This window comes from Canis lupus, chromosome 28 (genome assembly GCF_011100685.1).
Source record: "Canis lupus familiaris isolate Mischka breed German Shepherd chromosome 28, alternate assembly UU_Cfam_GSD_1.0, whole genome shotgun sequence".
NCBI classification, from domain to species: domain Eukaryota; kingdom Metazoa; phylum Chordata; class Mammalia; order Carnivora; family Canidae; genus Canis; species Canis lupus.
In genome coordinates, this window is record NC_049249.1 from 7762083 (window position 1) to 7779750 (window position 17668).

The following is a 17668-nucleotide window of genomic DNA, read 5'->3' on the forward strand; positions in this document are numbered from 1 at the left end:
CTTTTATGAATCTCACTAGATCTTTAAAATTTTCTTCCTATAGATCTTACAGACTCCTCGTTAAATCTGTCCTATGAATTTTATCTTTTCAACCACCATGGCAAATGAACTATGTGCGTTTCAGACTTTCTCACTGGCTGTGTGACTTTAGGCAAACCACTCACTGTTGCCGGGCCTCAGTTTCCTTGTGTGCAGAGATGGGGGTGTGCCTCCCAGATCCCTTAGTGTGAGGCTAGCCGACAGTGTGAGCCGGTCCTCCACTCTACGCAAGATGCTGGTATGTTCAGGGGCAGCTCTGCCCTCATTGCATTTTCATGAGAAAGACCCAGGTCAGCTCAGTTTCTCTGGTCCCAGCTGTGCAAACAAATACCTGGGTCAGCCCTAATTGGAGCCCCTGTGAGTCCCCTGCCCCCTCCAGTGATCCACCGAGTCTCAACTGTGCCCGACTCCTCTCTTGCTGCAGGCTGGGGAGTATTCCACGCCCAGCCGCCCTTTGCCGGGGACCCACCAGGTGCCAGGCACCGTGCTAGCCTCTGGCCTGGTGCTGGCTGTTTATCTGGTCGGCGTGGACAACCACTGTGCAGAATTCACACCTCCCAGCGCAATTTGCGTTTGGGGCTCAATTCTGAGTTTGTTTGGGCCTCCCGTGTTCCCTGAACAAATGAACTGGTCAAGGGTCTTTTTTCTCCAAGGTGCCACAGAAGACACAGCCAGGGCGGGGGGCGGAGATGTGAGGCTTGTGCGGAGAGAGGATGCTCAGACAGGGCACTTCTTAGGGGGACAAGAATGTCCCCACTGGCCAGCCTGGGGAAAGCCTCCCACCCCGGCAGGGTGTCTTCCACACGGTCCCGCTGTGGCGCACCCCGCTGTGCCAAGGACTGGGTGACAGGCTCACACTCCCGGCTAATTCCAGGAGGGACACGTTGACCCATTTATCCTAATTGTTTCTTTAATTGAAAGTCAGCAAGAGAAGCACAGGTTTCTTTCCCATGCAAAAGAGGCTGGAGCTAGGAGAAACAAGCCAGAGGCATAAGAAAACAGATGCTAGCTTTAGCCTGGCTTTGGGGAAGGAGGGCTTTGTGCCTGTGTTCTTGCATCATAATGTATTGGAGTTAATTTGACGGGTAGGGGTGCTTAGTTAGCCAAACACTTTAATAGGATTGAAGGAGGCTACTCTCAAGCCTTGCATGGATGAGAATGGACTGGCTAAGCCCTCTTTTCTTTAAGGAAATAGCCCCCACACTTGTGCAGGCCAAAATAATTAAGTAATTAGCAAAGGCATTTGTCAAAATGCCCAGTGAGGCTGACGAAAATGACAGCTTTGAGAAGGATGAAGAGCTTGCAAATAGCATTTTCTCCAAGCTCTGGGCTGGGGTCAGGCCTGGAGCCTGCGAGAAAAAAACGCCTGCCTGGGACTCCAGAGTCCCAGCTCAACCTTTGGGGTTCAAGTTCACTTCCCTGTGGCAAAAACCAAGGTCCTATTACTAAAGAGGTTTTCTTGAAAGGCCTTTGGAACATCAAAGGGCTCTAACACCAGAAAGTAAGTGAAAAATAAGGGAGTCATTTTCCTTTTCAAAGGATTGAAACTGTTAAACAGCCAAGTCTGTGGTGGAAAAAGCATTTGTGGTTTACTGACATTGAAAGGCTGGGGAAGTAGCTCGAGGTTATAAGGCCGTCATCACCATCAACAGGGAACTGACTGCGCACCTACTGTGTGCAAGGCAGATTCTTGAGTTTCCTTAGGGCCAGAGGATCTCTACCCTGCAGAGGCTTGCAGTGTTTGCTACGTGTGGTGGCGTAGACTGGTAAATCGAGATTCTCCCAATGTAAGAGAAAAGCAACCCTGGCAGCAATAACCAGGTAGGGTCCCTTCAGTGTGTCAGGCACAGGGTATCTCATTCGGTGCCCCAGACAATCTTCTGATGTTGGTGTTCATCTTCCTCTTTTAGTGGATGGGAAACAGGCTCAGGGAAGTCAGGAAACAGAGCCAAAAGGTGATGCAAAGGACAAGTTGAGAGCAATGGAGTCATAAGGCTTGGGGTTGACAGCAGATTCTACTAATCCAGGAATAAGCACTGAGAAAAGATCCTTAGATTTGGAGGCTGCAGTTGGCCGAGTCTGGAGGGCGGTGCTTCGGGGGAGTGAAATGGGTGCTCAGATGTCCAAGAAAAGGTTATGAAGAGTGAGTCTTCCAAAAATAGCCAAGGGAAGAAACATCACCATCCGTTCAGTGGGGGATGCTTCCTGAGCTGGGCGTGGGAGAGATGCTCAAAGAGAGGGAGAGTTTGAAGATGCCTGAAGGGAAGGAAATATTTGAGAAAGGTCCTTCCTGGAGGAGGTGGCCCAGAGAGTGACATACAGCTTAGGGAGGAGGTAGCCTTGCTGGGGTGGGGGGACAGGGAGAGGAAAAACTGGAGAGACCATGTTAAGTTGTGGTGTTTGAAGTTAGAAAGGAGGGAGGCCATTCAGAGGTGCTTTGAGGGGGGGCGGGGAGGAGGGTGGAGAGGACTTTGGTGCCGGGGAAGTGACTGACTCAGGTTCTGTCTGTGGAGGAAGTCAAGATCTAGGAGGCAGAGTATTTCCACAGCTGTACACAGTGTCTGGGCTGGGGCTGGGGGTGCCTAGTGTGGGAGGCACAGGATCTTAGAAGGCCAAAGGTTAGGGGCCCTCTTCATGAGTCCCGAATGAATGATGGCAGGGCAAGAGCACATCACCTACCGATGTCTCCCAGAAATAAGGCCAAGGAGGCTGGAAAAGGATGACGGCAAGAACAAGGGGAGAGCTGTGTACGTGGGAACAGTCCGGGCAGTGGTGGTGGCATAATGACAGAGAGGACAAAGTAAAACCTTCACCTCTTCTTTTTAGAGGTGGTAAGAAATATTGGGGCTCTTGGGGTTGGGCCAACCTGGCTTCTAATCCTGGTACTCAACTTACTAGTTGTATGACCTTGGAAAAACCATCTGGTATATCTCTGAATTTTAAAGCTCATCTACAAAATGGGGGTGCCACACTCACTCATAGGATGTGTGTGACAAGTAATTAATGATTGTAAAAATCTGGAGCAGCAGTACCTGGGGCATAGTCGGTGCTCAGTAAATGGCCACCTCAGAAATGTTGGAACTGGAAGAGAGCTCAGATAGTCAGTCCATCTAACAAATGAGGAAAAGGAGACCCAAAAAGATTAGGGAAGATGATGGAGTTCCCATGAGGTCACACAGTTCATGACAAAGGCACGTAAGGGAGTGGGTGCAGGATGGGAAAGATTCTGGAACCGTAAAGGTCCCCTGGCCAGGCGCTGGTCTGAATACAGATGGGGGCATGAGGGTGTGTGTTGGGATTGGGGGCAGGTGATGGCTCTTTCCAGGGTGACAAGTGCTTACCAGGACATAAATGAATTTTCCAAGGTCATACAACTAGTAAGCTGAGTACCAGGATTAGCAACCAGATTAGTCCAACCCCCAAAATCCTAATATTTCTTCTAAAAAGAAGAGGTGAAGGTTTACTTTGTCCTCTGAGTCATCACGCCACCACCACTGCCCCGACTGTGCCCACTTCCGCTCACCTCGGTGTGTGTGACACCCTATGGCATCTGTAACTGGAGGTGCCATGTCTGTTTGCTCTTGATCTAAACCCCAGGCACTGGCCTCCCTCTTTGGTCTGTTCGCCTCTGGTCTCCGACCTTGGGCCCATCGTGGCAGCAGTTTCTCTGCATGGAGATTAATCTGGAGTTGACAGTACCTACTTTTCCATGCCTAGTGTCTGGTACAAGTGCGTGCACTGTAAATACTTACTGAATCAATGAATACATAAGCTCTTCTTTGTTTTTGGTGGCAGCACTTTTCTCTACTCACCTCTCCAGTTGGTTGGCTGTGGATGGCTGAAGTATCTAGGTTCAGGAGTTTGACAAAGGCAGGCTTAAATCCCACCTTTATCACTTAATATTGGTGACCTTCTCCAAACTGCTTCACTTCTCAGAGGCTCAAGTTCCTCATCTATAAATAAGGATGATAATATTTATTTTACCTTCTTTGACAATTCAGGGATGTATGGCTAGAATGTTCTTAGCATCGTGGCTGCATGGCACTCTCAGTAACAATGGCTGTGTTTTATTATCATCATAGCACTGGGTATGGAAGCACACACACATTTACCTTTTCTTAATTTTTTTTTTTTTGAAGCTGAGAGCCTCTCTTGTCCCACATTCTAGAAAGTACAATAAAGAACTAAAGACATACCTGACCCTATCTCCCACTTCCAGGCCCTGCCTAATAATGCTCACTGGGTTTGGTGCTGCAGTGAAAAGAAGAGCCAAGCACACCATCCCCTGATTACAACCCCAGGCGTCTTCACCCTCAGCTGGGAGTGTCCTGGCAGGGTGGCCAGGTAAAGGCTTGCTGCAAACAGCCTGGTGTTTTGGGGTGCTCACTGCCAGCAGGAGAAACCCTCTGCATGGAAATTACTTTAATTTGCAGTTGACAAAAGGCAAATTGCTGGCATTTTTTTGCTTGGAGCCTGGAATGTAACCTTGTACAACTGCCCCAGACATTCCAGGTGACAGCTTCCATTAGCCCGGCCCAGATTTCTAGTTTCAAGGAGGGGGTAGAAAAAGAACATAAGTAATTTCACAGGGAGCAAAACCCCCAATCATGATTTAATTCTACCAACTTCTGTGACTTCAAATTCCCTCTTCCTCTTGTCAGCATACAAAGCAGAGTCAACATGGACTTCCTATCGCGTGTTTTTCTTTGCTTGACTTTCACTGGTGTATTACCACACTCCGCTGGCTTGTCGTTTTAGGTTTGATGGGAGACATCTTCCTATGGTCTACCCCTGTCTGATTTGTGTGTGACGTGACCAGAAGGTCATGAGAGTGAGGCCTTCTCTGCTGTCTTCCTTTGCACAATGGCTAGGATGTTGTGGGGTCTCTACATATTTGTTGAAGGAATGAACGAGTAAATGGATGGATGGGTGGTTTCCAGATTTTTCCCAAGGACAGAGCATCGTTGTCTGTCTAGTCAGACTTCTATAGCATTCCAGAAGGAAGGGCATCCTTTAGTTGCGGTGCTGGTCACCTTCCACTGAAAATATGTCCCAGAGATGCCTGTCTGGGGCGGGGTTCCGTGGAATGTAGGCTGAACGGAATGCCTCCTGGGCCAAGGGAGAACGTGAGGCTGCTGCTGCCATCTTGTGGACAGTGTTCGAAACACAGGAGAAGTGACCTACGCGGCCTTTGCACCCTTCTTCCATTTCTCTCAAAGAAATCTTGGCTGATTCTCTGATGGAATATTCTCCTTTGCAAAGCACTAGGCTACATTTCCGGATGCATGCTTAATCTGTTTATATTCCTCTGTTGAAAGCATCGTCATCATAATTATAATAGCTCACATTTATTGAATTCTAGGCACTGTGCTAAGTGCTGTATTATCAAAAAAACTTCTTAATGCCTGGGCTATTATTACCATCTATACAGCAGAGAGAGGAAATTGAGACTCAGAATGGCTGCATGACTTGTACTTAGCTAGTAAAGGGGAAGAGAGAACCAGGACTTGACCCCAGCCAGTCTGGCTCTGGACATCCAGTCACATCGTGCTTTAATGGTTTGTTTATGTGTTTTGCTTCCCCGACAAGACACTGAGCACCGAGAGAGTTGGTCAGAGCTATTGAGTGTGGGGATTTTATGTATCTCTGTGCACCAACTATGCACCAGGACTCTGCTAGACTAGGAGAATGTAAAGATCTGTTCGACTAGGGGAAAGTATTCCTCGGTATGCGTGCAGCGAGGTTGCAAAGCCACAGGAAAGACACGGACTAAAGATAATAAAGATAATTGTAATAAAGATAGACAAAGGTGATGAGTGTATGTGTGTGTGGATTAACAATTTAACTAGTTATTTATCATTTTATTTTATATGGACTGGCCTCCCAGCACTGCTGAGGTATAAACCACAATCATTATTAAATCCATTCATCCATATGTTTCTTTGCTCCTTATCCTGGAACACTTGACCCAGAACGCATGTGAGAAGCAGCTCATTGGCAGCTGGGGGTTTGAGAGGCGAGATTGGTAACCTCTCTCTTGGAGGTTCCAGGGGATGGAAGGGACCTGCAGAGAGTATCACGTACTCCACATGGCCTATATCTTGAGTTGGACTACCCCAGATAAGTTTTCCTTGTTTGATGAAAATTTATAGGCAATTTGCATCTGATGTTGTACTAGACAAAGCCCCAAAATCTGATTAAAATTAAAAGATTGTGAAATGGAATACACAAATTAGAATAAATGTGTAAATTAAAACAAGATTTCCACCAAGCTTCAAACTTGCAGGTAACCCCAGGCTTTCAGTCTATTTCCCTGTACTAAGGTCCTTGGGGTAAGAGTCTGCCACATGCCCATGTATCATTCCTCCATACAGAGGCAGTGTCGCATGGGGTGACTGAACTCAGCACAGCTGTCCTTTCCAGTTGATTCAAGGACTTGGTAAGGAGCGTTTCCTGTGGGCCAGGCACAGGCAGAGACAGGAAGACAGGGGCTTGGTCCTGTTGGCTGACAGCTCTTAGCTCTGAGCGCAGCGGTGAAAGACCTACATGGAGAGACGAGAGATGCAGAGAGGGAAGGAGAATGTTGGAAAGAGCTAGAAAGGGAAAAGGGAGAAGAGAGACACCCTAAACCAGGTGGCGATGGCCCCCAGAGGCCTTGGAGACCCCCCTGAAATGTCCATCCTGGGGGCTTGGACGTGGTGTAGGCAAGCAAGTGCCCTCTTTGGGGCCTTCTCACATGCCTAGTGGCACCCATCCTCCTGCAGATGCTGCAGAGATATCCTATAGTTTCCTTGTGTCCCCAGCACTGGCATCTCTCTACTCTGAGGTCAAGACTATGGGAAGGAAGTATTATCACCATTGTTATTATTTGTATGCCATCCTGGGCTCTGAGTATGCCAGCCTTCGCAGGCCGCAGGGGCCGGGCGTGCAGCCAAGTCTGGAGTGATAAAGAGGGTGCTGACGGTGGCATCCTTTGTGAGAGAAAATGTCTGAAACAGGTAAGACTGTGAGAGACCAACAGAGCACATGACCATGGCGTTGGCCTGGACCCATTCCTGTGCTGAGAAGATGTGGCTCCCAACTAGCAGAAGGGACTCCTGGGTGCCTTCGTCTGTGTACAGGACTCACAGGGACGGTGCGTGCCCAGTCTGCGTGCCCAGGATCCCCAGAGAGCATCACCATCCAGCCGGTGATCAAACAACTGGTACATAGGAAAAATACTTGGAAAAGAATGTAAAAGCTGCACTCTTCTCTATCGTTACATGTGACAACCGTAAAAACTTAGTCCTTCAAAGGAATGTGCTTTCCTCTCCCGCGCTGGCTTTTATTAAAAGCTGTTACAAAAGGTATTTTTGTACTTTACAAATAACAACAACAGTACCAGCTAACATTTATAGTGGACCTAGCAAATGTTAGGAGCTGTATGAAGATCCTGCTGAGATGTTTTTTATCACCTTTTGGTTTAAGAAATAACTTTGCTTTTTCTGAAGATCTGGTATGTTTTTACCAACCAGCCAAAAAGAGCCATATGATATTTTTCCCTTCACCTTAGCTTCCTGGAGATTCCAAGTCACTTTTTTATAGCTAAGTAAGAGCAACCACATTGACTCTTAGAATTGACGTATGGTTTTTTTTTTTTTTTTTCTTCTCTTACCCTTGTTTTAACCTCAAGAAGACTCTATCTTCTTCTAGGGATTTACTTAAAGAACTAATGAGAAACTCATTCATTCATTCATCCAACCATTCATGTACTCATTCAGCGATGGCAGCTCCATGTCATATACTAGGTTGGGTGAACAGGACAAACATTATCTTGCCTTTCTCATGTTAACAGCTTAATAGACTGGGCAGCCCCAGAATGCAGGCAAAGAACCCGGTGCATGGATGTTTAAAGCAGCATTACTTAAAATAGCAAAGAATTGGAAACAACACATGTCCAATGATAGGGTGTTAGTTCAATTATAGTTGATGTGTATGGTGGAATTTTAAATGGCTGTTATAAATTAGGTTTTTTCCACAATGTGGAAAGGTGTTTAAGAAACATAATTTTAAAAGAGGGAAGAAGAGCAAACTCTAAAATTAGAGACTTGTAAAGGCAAGGGCAGGGAAGTTCTGGGGCTGGGATCCTAATTTTATATTTAAAAAAAGACTAGAAGGAAGTATTACAAAATATTAACAGTAGTTCTCTCATAATCATGACATTATAGATATTTAAATTTTTCATTTTTCTTTTTTTCTTTTTTTCTTTTTTTTTTTTTGCATTTTCTAATGCTTCTATAATGAATATGTGTCAACTTTAAAATCCTAAAAGCAATGAGAAAAAAGGAGGAAATTCCTAGGGGGCGTACTCGGGCCTTCTCGGCTACAGGGTATAGGCGGAAGGGGAAAGCGTCCCTGGGATTTCCCATCTGCAGCCTTCCCTCCAGGATCTCCCTCCAGCGCTGATGTGAGTGCCTGCCCAGGGTCTTCACTACACTCACTGGGAGCCGGTGGGAGCCAGGAGTGGAGGCTCACTGAGGCACACATGGAATTAGTGAGGCTAATTAGGAAGGTCCACTGGTTTTACTCTGGAAGCCCTCCTCTCATTGCCTGAGACAAATGTGGTACAGGATTGATAAACAGAACTGAATGAAAATTACAGTAAAAATGTGGCCGCGTGGGCATAAAGTCAGTCATTAAATAGTTGAATTTAACCCTCAAGTTTTTGATTTCCTAGTTTGATTTCATTAACGAAAGGAGTATATGAAGAAGTAGAATCAGCAGGAGTGGCTCTGGACTCAGATTGTCCAAGTCTCAATCCCGACTCCACCACTAAACTGCTTGATGATCTGGGGCCAATTACTTAACCTCTCTGAACCTTACTCTTATGTAGAAGAGGAGCAACATGTAACTTACCCACTGAATCATTGCAAAGATTAAATAAGAGAATCCATGCAGAGTAGCTGGCGGCTGTGGCTTCTCTGTGGCTCTCCCTGTCCTCCCTGGCTACCCTAAGCTCCATTCCCCACCCTTGCTGTGTGCAAGGGGCCAAACTATGTCAACTCTTGTTTCTCAGGTTACATCTGGCCCTGGGAAGGCCTTTCTGGGAGGCTGAGGGCAGGGGGAATCAAGAGACAGGGCACTCCGCCCTCTCTTGCTCTGCTTTGGGCAGTGATGTTGGCAGTGACTGCATTTCCTCTGAGGCCCCTGTTGCTCTGGGGCAGTGTCCTGCCTCCTCTGTTCCTGTCTTCCTAGGGGTGGTACCTCTACTGAAATCCCTGATGTAGACTCCATTTCCTGACTAGATTCTGACACTTTTTTTTTTTAAGATTTTTTTTTAAGATTTAAAAAACAATTTTTAAGTAATCTCTACACCCAGCATGGGGCTCAAACCCACAACCCCAAGATCAAGACTCACACGCTCCACCTACTAAGCCAACCAGGCGCCTCAGACTCTGACACTTTTCTGACTTTCACTCTGCCTGAGGTTTTGAATGACCATGATGAACAACTTTTACAAGACTTACTGCATGTTTGTTCACAGATCTGCTTCGCCATGAATTGAGTGCCTCAAAGAGCTGTTCTTCATGTTTAACCTCAGCAGACTGCACAATGACCCGATCATTTTGGGAGAAGAAACTTTGAAATTTTTTGAAAAATTACATATTGGCTCCAAAAGAGTATCTTTATAGGACATACTCAATATAATTAATGATTCAATGAATGGGCATTCCTGTATCCACCACCCAGTTGAAAGAAACATTTACCATTATTTTTGAACCCCTCGGGGAACCCCTCCCTGTCCCATCTCCTCCTTCCCTTCCCAAAGATCTCCATCTCCCAAGGCTGTCAACCCTTGGCTTGTTTTTGTAGATCTACTGTGTCTCTGCCCACTTAACAATATGTTTGGTGTCACGTTTTTAAATTGTATATAAAAGAAAGAATGCTGTAGGTATTCTTCCCTGACTTGTTCTCCCACTCAACATTGTTACTGAGCATGTCGGCGTGTGGCTATGATTCATTCCCAATTCATTCATTCAGGGCTTTACAGTGTGCTGTTACAGAACTACACCTCTCCGTGTTATGCAATTGCTGTTAATGGACCTGGAGGTCTCTCCCGGGTTCTGCAATTTCACACATTCTTGTATCATCTTCAGGTGCCCAAGTGTTGATGTTTCTCTTAGGGCACAAACTGAGGAGCGGAGTCACTGCCTCACAGAGCAGGGAATGCCACCGTTAGCAGATAATGCCACATGGTTTTCCACAGTGGTTTCAACCAATTTAGACTCCCACCAGCTGCGTAAAAATGTATGTTGTTCAAACCCTCATAAGTCTGTGGTACCAGACTTTAAATTTTTTACCCATTGGGGGTGGGGGTAGGATAGGATACCTCATTACGGTTTACTTTGTATTTTCCTCCTTATTAATGAGAGTGAGTTTCTTTCCATGTTGGCTGTTCACATGTTCTTTTCTGACAGGTCTGTTTGAAAGCTACTAATTGTACTTCCCTGGAACCTCAGGCGGGTTGTGGCTGACTTGGGGCAGCTGGGGAGGGTGAGGAGGATGCAGGAGGGAGGGAGGAGCTGAAGTCCAGGGTGGAGCAGGGCAGGGGCGTGGCTGTGTTGGGGGAGACCGGGCAAGAGAGCTACCCAGCCTGGGGGCTTCCAGTTGAGGTTTTTGTTTTTCCCCCCACTGTGAAGCATTAACAGAACTTATAATTTGTTAAGAAAAGCTCAAACCATTATTTTTTAATATAAATTTTTCTAATTTGTAAAATGGACACCTAATTCCAAAAAGGCAGTTCGAGCCAAACAAGTCCTATCTGCAGGTGCTGGATTTAGCTCTCAGAAGACCCTTCTGTGATCCTATTTTGGTCATGAGACGGGATTCACCCCGTGGTCAGTCAGCAAGTATTCCTGCCTCTTGGGTCCACCGGAAGTAGGAGAAGAGTCAGGTCCGCTGAGATCAGGGCAGGGTCTGTCTGAAGGACCTCGCATTCTCTGCCCATTGTTTCGCGGTGAGATACGCATAACATAAGCTTAGCGCGCCTCGGTTACGTGTCTCGGTGGCACCAAGCACGTTGGCCTTGCTACGGCGTGATCACCGTTCTCACGGAGCCTTTTCATCTTGCAAAGCTGAAGCCGTCTGCATTAAACAAGAACACCCCCCCACACACAACCCCCGCCGCTGGCAGCCACCAGTCTCCTTCTGTCTTAGGAGTCTGATGCTCTGGGTGCCCAGTGAAGGTGGCATCAGGCGGTATCTGCTCTGTGTCTGGAGTATTTCACCTGGCACCACGTTTCCATTACGTGTCTCAAGCATCATGTGTCCATCACCCAAGCTGCCGCACGTGTCACGAGTTCTTTCCTCGTGAAGGCTGGATGATATTTCGCTGTGCCTGTGCCACGCGTGCTCTACCCATTCACCTTCCGATGGGCACGGGCTGTTGGGCACACTGCCCCTACGCACTCGGCTGTACAAATCGGTTTGAGTCTCTGCTCTCAGTTCTTTGGGGGTATATACACAGAAGTGGAGTTGCTGGGCCATAGGGTAAGTCTGTTGAATATGTTGGGGGGTGGGGGCTGGCTTATTCTTTTAGCATTTTTGCCTGCTTTCTCTACTTAGGAACTTGCAGTTAGAACCTGGGGGCAGGGGCGACCGGGTGGCTCAGTTGGTTAAGCGTCTGCCTTCGGCTCAGGTCGTGATCCCAGGGTCCTGGGACCAAGTCCTGCGTTGGGCTCCGTGCTCAGCGGGGAGCCTGCTTCTCCCCCTCCCTTTGCCTGCTCTTCCCTCTGCTTGTGCATGCTCTCTCTCCCTCTCTCTGTCAAATAAATAAATAAAATCTTAAAACAAAAAAAAGAACTTGGGAAATCATCATTTGGGGTAGCAGTGATCACATCCTTTCTCAGGCTACATTTTTCAAAAGCAGAACATGGACGAAACCCTTGGGCCCATTATCTGTTGGGCTGTTCTTGTCCCGTGGTGATGATGGCGATGATTAAGACACTAACTCAAACACATTGCACGCTCGCTTTGTCGCCAGCACTTCAGCATATTTTAAATAATGTCATGTTCGTAATCATTGCGCGAGGATTATTGTCCCGGCTTTACAGGTGAGGAAACCAAGCCACAGAGAAGTGGAACCATAAACAATGCTGGGACAGACAGGCTCATCTAACTCAGCATTTACTTTCACAAAGGAAGGGAAAGAGGCTGAAGACGGGAGACCCAGAGACACAGCCTTACGCTGTGACCGACCCGGCTGAGCTCACAGGCTTCCAGACGTCTGGAACCCCCAGCCCCACGCCCTCGCCGCCTCGAAGACAGGATTCCAGCCATTCATTTTGTTTATCCCGTTGACCCAAGCGAAACCCCTTCTGAGAGGCTGCCGTGCCGCGTCGGGATCCAGCTGGATATTCCTGGTCCTCTTCCTGATAATTACTGGGGCAGGACTAGCTGAAATATGACGGGGAGAGGATTACGGGTTTGGCTGTAGGATTTTGTGAAAACACATGGAAGTAGCACATTAATATTAGTCAAGGGCTGAATGGGCCTTTTTAAGAAGCTGAGATAAACTTTGGCAAAATCAGGTTGCCCGGAGAAGCATTCAATTTACTGGAGTGACTCAAAAAATTATAATTTTTCTTTCCCGTTAAGTTTATTTAGATAGTAAAAATCTGGAGTCTGTGTTCCCTGCGAAGTTGCGCCCCTGAAGTCCCGAGCTTGCCTATACGCAGGGCGGGCCTGTGTTTTTCATCACGTTCCCTGACTCGTTAGGTCTTGCAGTTAGTCCGTGTTACACGTTTCTCGTGTGTTTTTCTTGAACTTCATGAACTCTGGCATTTCATTTCGGGGATGTATATCCAAGGGAAAAGCAGTGTTCCTTTGATCTTCCTTGGGACACCATTATGTTTAACCTAAGAAAGATTAGGGAGTTGCCATTCAACGCTGAACAAACACAGAAGCGGCTGCGAAGATGGCGGTGCTTAATCTATTTACAACATCCACCCTATTAGGAACTAATTCCACATCGAGTGGACTCCGAAAAGCATTCTTTGGAATGGAATTCTCATCCGCTCTGGGAGGCTACGTGCATATGGTCTGGGCCTCACAAAGAAACCTATTTAGCCTGAAATATTTAAACTGCAGAAGGTTTTCAAACTTTGAAATCACTGTCACTGTTGGTTCCCCATATGGCTGTCGGGTTGTACTTTCTCTGAACTGAACAGCAGTTTCTGGAAAGCACCCTTGCCTTCTACTCGTATTTGTAAGAACATCTGCTCAACAGTGGTGAAACGAGTCAGCTCCAGTCTTTGGACAAACAATCCTCTGAGCCGGGGTGAACTCCGAGGGGCAAAGAGCCGCCACTTGGCCCGCAGCTGGGGAACCAGACTGCTCAGCTCACCCTCCGCTCCCTTTCCAAAATGGCCTTCAGAACCTGATCCACCTTCTAAATAGCTCTTTGAGGCAACACGCAGGTCTAATTGTGACATATATATATATATATTTTTTTTTTCTAGCCCTAAAATGAGAAGGAAGAACAAAACAAAATCAAATGTTAGCCTGTCCGTATTTGCAGTTCCCTGTCACCCCCAAGACATTGATGGAGATTTATTTTCCTAATGAAGCCTCTGACGGTAATGGTGGCACTTGCTAGAATCAGTTAGGACTAAGTGGTATTTAATTCACAGCGAAGCGACAATCTGACTGGACTGTGATTAGTTCCAGCTTTTAGCTATCATTTATAGGTCACCAGGCGGCTAACAACCTCAAATGAGGGACCATTATCTTTTGACAAGATGAAGCATTTTCTGGGGGGATGGGAGGAGGGGGAGGGGTGCTACCCAGAAAGCCAGCTTAATACTCTCTCTGGGAATTATTTCATTCCTAATAGAGCTCCACAACCACTTACTCAAAGGAACCACGCTAGCGCGTTCCAGTTAGGTCTGCTGAAGGCAAAGGAGGAAAAGACTTTCCTTACAGCCATTCATTTATCTACTCAGCAACTATAGGCAAACTTCATCTTACTGCGTTTCACTTTATTGCACTTCGTGGGTGTTGCGTTTTTTACGAACTGCAGGTTTGTGGCAACCTTGAGTCGAGCAAGTCTATTGGCACCATTTTTCCAACTGCATTTGCTCACTTTGTGTAATCGCATTTTGGTAATTTAAAACTTTTTCATTTTTATTATTATATTTCTTATGGTGATTTGTGATCAGCTCTCTTTGATGTTACTACTATAACCGTTTTGGGGTGCCATGAACTGTGCCCATATAAGACAGCAAACTTAATAAATGCATGTGTTCCGATTGCTCCACCGACTGGCTGTTGCCCCATCTCTCTCCCTCTCCTCAGGCCTCCCTGCCCCCTGTGAAATCAGGCCAGTTAATAACCTTACAGTGGCTTCCAGGTGGAAGGAAGAGTCAAACATCTCTCATTCCAAATCAACAGCTAGAAAACGATTAAGAATAGTGCAGAGAACATGTTGAAAGCTGAGAGAGGCTGAAGGCTAGGCCTCTCGAGCCAGTTAGCCATGTTGTCAATGCAAAAGAAAAGCTCTTGAAGGAAATTAAAAGTGCTACTCCAGTAAATGCATGATAAGAAAGCAGAGCAGGGCAGCCCGGGTGGCTCAGCGGTTTAGTGCTGCCTTCAGCCCAGGGTGTGATCCTGGAGTCCTGAGATCGAGTCCTACATCGGGCTCCCTGCATGGAGCCTGCTTCTCCCTCTGCCTGTGTCTCTGCCTCTCTCTTTCTCTCTCTCTCTCTCTCTCTCTCTCTTTCTCTGTCTCTCGTGAATAAATAAATGAAATCTTAAAAAAAAAAAATAGAACAGCCTTATTGCTGGTATGGAGAAAGTTCTAGTGGTCTGGATAGAGGAGCCAACCAGTCATAACATTTCCTTAAGCTAAAGCCTAATCCAGAGCAAGGCCCTAATTTTCTTCAACTCTGTGAAGGCTGGGAGAGGTGAAGAACCTGCAAAAGAAAAGTCTGAAGCTAGCAGAGGTTGGATCGTGAGGTTTAAGGAAAGAAGCAAACTCCATAACATAAAAGCAAAGTAGCAAGTGTTGATGTAGAAGTGCAGTGAGTTATCCAGAAGATCTAGCTAAGATAACGAAGGTAGCTACACTCAACAGCAGATTTCAGATTTTTCCATGTGGAGGGAATAGTCTTACATTGGAAGAAGTTGACATCTAGGACTTTCATAACTAGAGTGAAGTCAATGCCTGGCCTCAAAGGAGAAGCTGACTCGCTTGGTAGGGGCTAACGTGGCTGGTGACTTAAGTTGAAGTCAATGCCAATTTACTATGCCACAAATCCTAAAGCTTTTAAGAATTATGCTAAACCTACTCTGCCTGTGCTCTATAAATGGAACAACAAAACCTGGATGACATGCACATCTGTTTACATAAGGGTTTACTGAATGTTTTAAGCCTACTGTTGAGACCTACTGCTCAGGAAAATGATTCCTTCAAAAACATCACTGCCCTTTGACAGTAGAGCCGATCACCTAAGAGCTGTGATGGAGATGCATGAGATTAATGCTGTTTTCATGCCTGGTAACACCATATCCATTCTGTAGCCCATAAATCAAGAAGTCATTTCGACTTTCAATTCTTATTATTTAAGAAATACACTTTGTAAGGCTACGGCTGCCATACATAATGATTTCTCTGCTGGATCTGGGCAAAATAAATTGAAAACTTTCCAGAAAGGATTCACCATTTTACATGCCATTAAGTCATAGTTCATGGAAAGAGGTCAAGATAGCAACGTTTATAGGAGTTTGGAAGAAGTTGATTCCAACACTCAGGGATGACTTTGAGGAGTTCAAATCTTCTGTGGAGGAAGTAACTGCAGATGTAGTAGAAAGAGCAAGAGAACTAGAATTGAAAGTAGAGCCTGAAGATGTGACCAAATTGCAGCAATCGTGTGATAACACTGTCAGGGATGAGAAGTTGCTTCTCATGGATGAGCAAAGAAAGCAATTTCTTGAGGTGGAATCTATTCCTGGTGAAGATGCCATGAAGATTGTTTAAATGTCAACAAAAGATTTAGAATATTACACAAACTTAACTGATAAAGCAGAGGCAGAGTTTGAGAGGATTGACTCCAATTTTGAAAGAAGTTCTACCTTGGGTAAAATGCTGTCAAATAGCATTGCATGCTACAGAGAAATCGTTCATGAGAGGAAGACAGTGCAGCAAACTTCATTATTGTCGTATTTTAAGAAACTGCCACAGCCACCCCAACCTTCAGCAGCTACCACCCTGATCATTCAGCAGCAATGAACATCAAGGCGAGACCCTTTGCTCCACCACCAAAAAGATTATGACTCTGAAAGGTCAGATGATGGTTAGCATTTTTTTTAGCAAAGGTATTTTTATTTTTACTTTTTTTAAAAGTAGGGTCCACACCCAGCATGGAGCCCCGTGTAGGGCTTGAACTCATGAAGCTGAGATCAAGACCAGGGCTGAAATCAAGAGTCAGATGCCTAACCGACTGAACTACCCAGATGTCCCAAGCAAAAGTATTTTTAAATTAAGATGTGTACATTAGTGTTTTAGACATAATGCTATTGCATACTTAATAGGTTACAATATGGTGTAAACTTAACTTTTGGATGCACTGGGAAACCAAAACAATTCATTTGACTCACTTTATTGCTGTATTCATCAAGCCTACACTATCTCCAAGGTATGCCTGTGTTCCTCGAGTGAGGCACTGGGCAAGAGTGTATTGCTGGGGTTCCCTGGAAGGAAGGCTGATAATCAACCTGCACACACTGTATGGCAGGTCTAGGTTTTAATAGCCATTCTCCATTTTGATGGGGTGAAGCATCTGTTCTGATTGGCTGGTGTCAGTGCAATACTGATTGTTAAATATTCAAAATAACAATCTTGTCTGGAATAATGCTCTTCTGTGGAACTTACTATTTTTTCTCCAAGAAAATTTCACTTTAAGTGAAATTGTCTCCCTTACATCACAAGTGTCCCCTAAATTAGCTGAAAGCTATAGATCTTCTGTTAATTATAAGGGAGATAATGTGATGTCCTAAGAAAGTAGCAATTTGGGTGTAGGTACGATGGGACTCCAGAGGGTTAGGAGTCTAGCTCATGAATAGCTGTCTGCTCGGAATGAGAGCTAGGAAGACACCTGTCAACCCTATAATGAGGAGGGCCCAGTGGTCCCCAACCTGGAGCAGTCTGAAAGCACTGGAAGAATGCAGATGTCCCTGCCACCACACACACATACTGGCTTCTACACTACTGCCTGAAAGGGAAGAACTGACCTGTTTTCCTTCCTCCTTCACTTTCTTCTTTCTCGGTCTTGAGGAAGTAGAAGGCAGTCTTCTAGTTTGCTTTTCTCCTATTTAGTGAGTCTTGGGAAAGAATCTCCTTTTATCTGCTTTTGGAACTAGGACATCAGATTTTTACCAGTCTGATGTAATACCGAAAGCTTCTAAGTGTTGAATACCCGCCAGGCCTCAGATATGTCGAGGTGCTTTACATAAACGATTCCATTCCGTCCTCACCTTAACTCAGTGACGGAAGCTTTATTGTTCCCAGGTTGCAGATGAGTCTGAGACATGACCAAGATACAGATCCAGGCCGGCTGCCCTGGGGCACCCTGGGGTGATCTTACAGCTGTTA

The 17668-nt window shown here is 45.9% G+C and overlaps 2 long non-coding RNA genes across 4 annotated transcripts in view; both read right to left on the bottom strand.

Moving 5' to 3' along the window:
* LOC102155351 overlaps positions 1 to 17668 on the bottom strand; it is a 56030-nt gene that overhangs the window by 37240 nt on the left and 1122 nt on the right. For all 3 annotated transcript variants that reach the window (XR_005380430.1, XR_005380431.1, XR_005380429.1), the window contains exon 2: positions 3852 to 3992. This is a non-coding gene — a long non-coding RNA (uncharacterized LOC102155351). The remainder of the gene's footprint in view (positions 1 to 3851; positions 3993 to 17668) is intronic.
* LOC119866564 lies at positions 12189 to 17645 on the bottom strand. Its single transcript, XR_005380433.1, has 2 exons — positions 17308 to 17645; positions 12189 to 12474 (listed from the first exon to the last, which is right to left on the bottom strand). It is a non-coding gene; the product is annotated as an uncharacterized LOC119866564 (long non-coding RNA).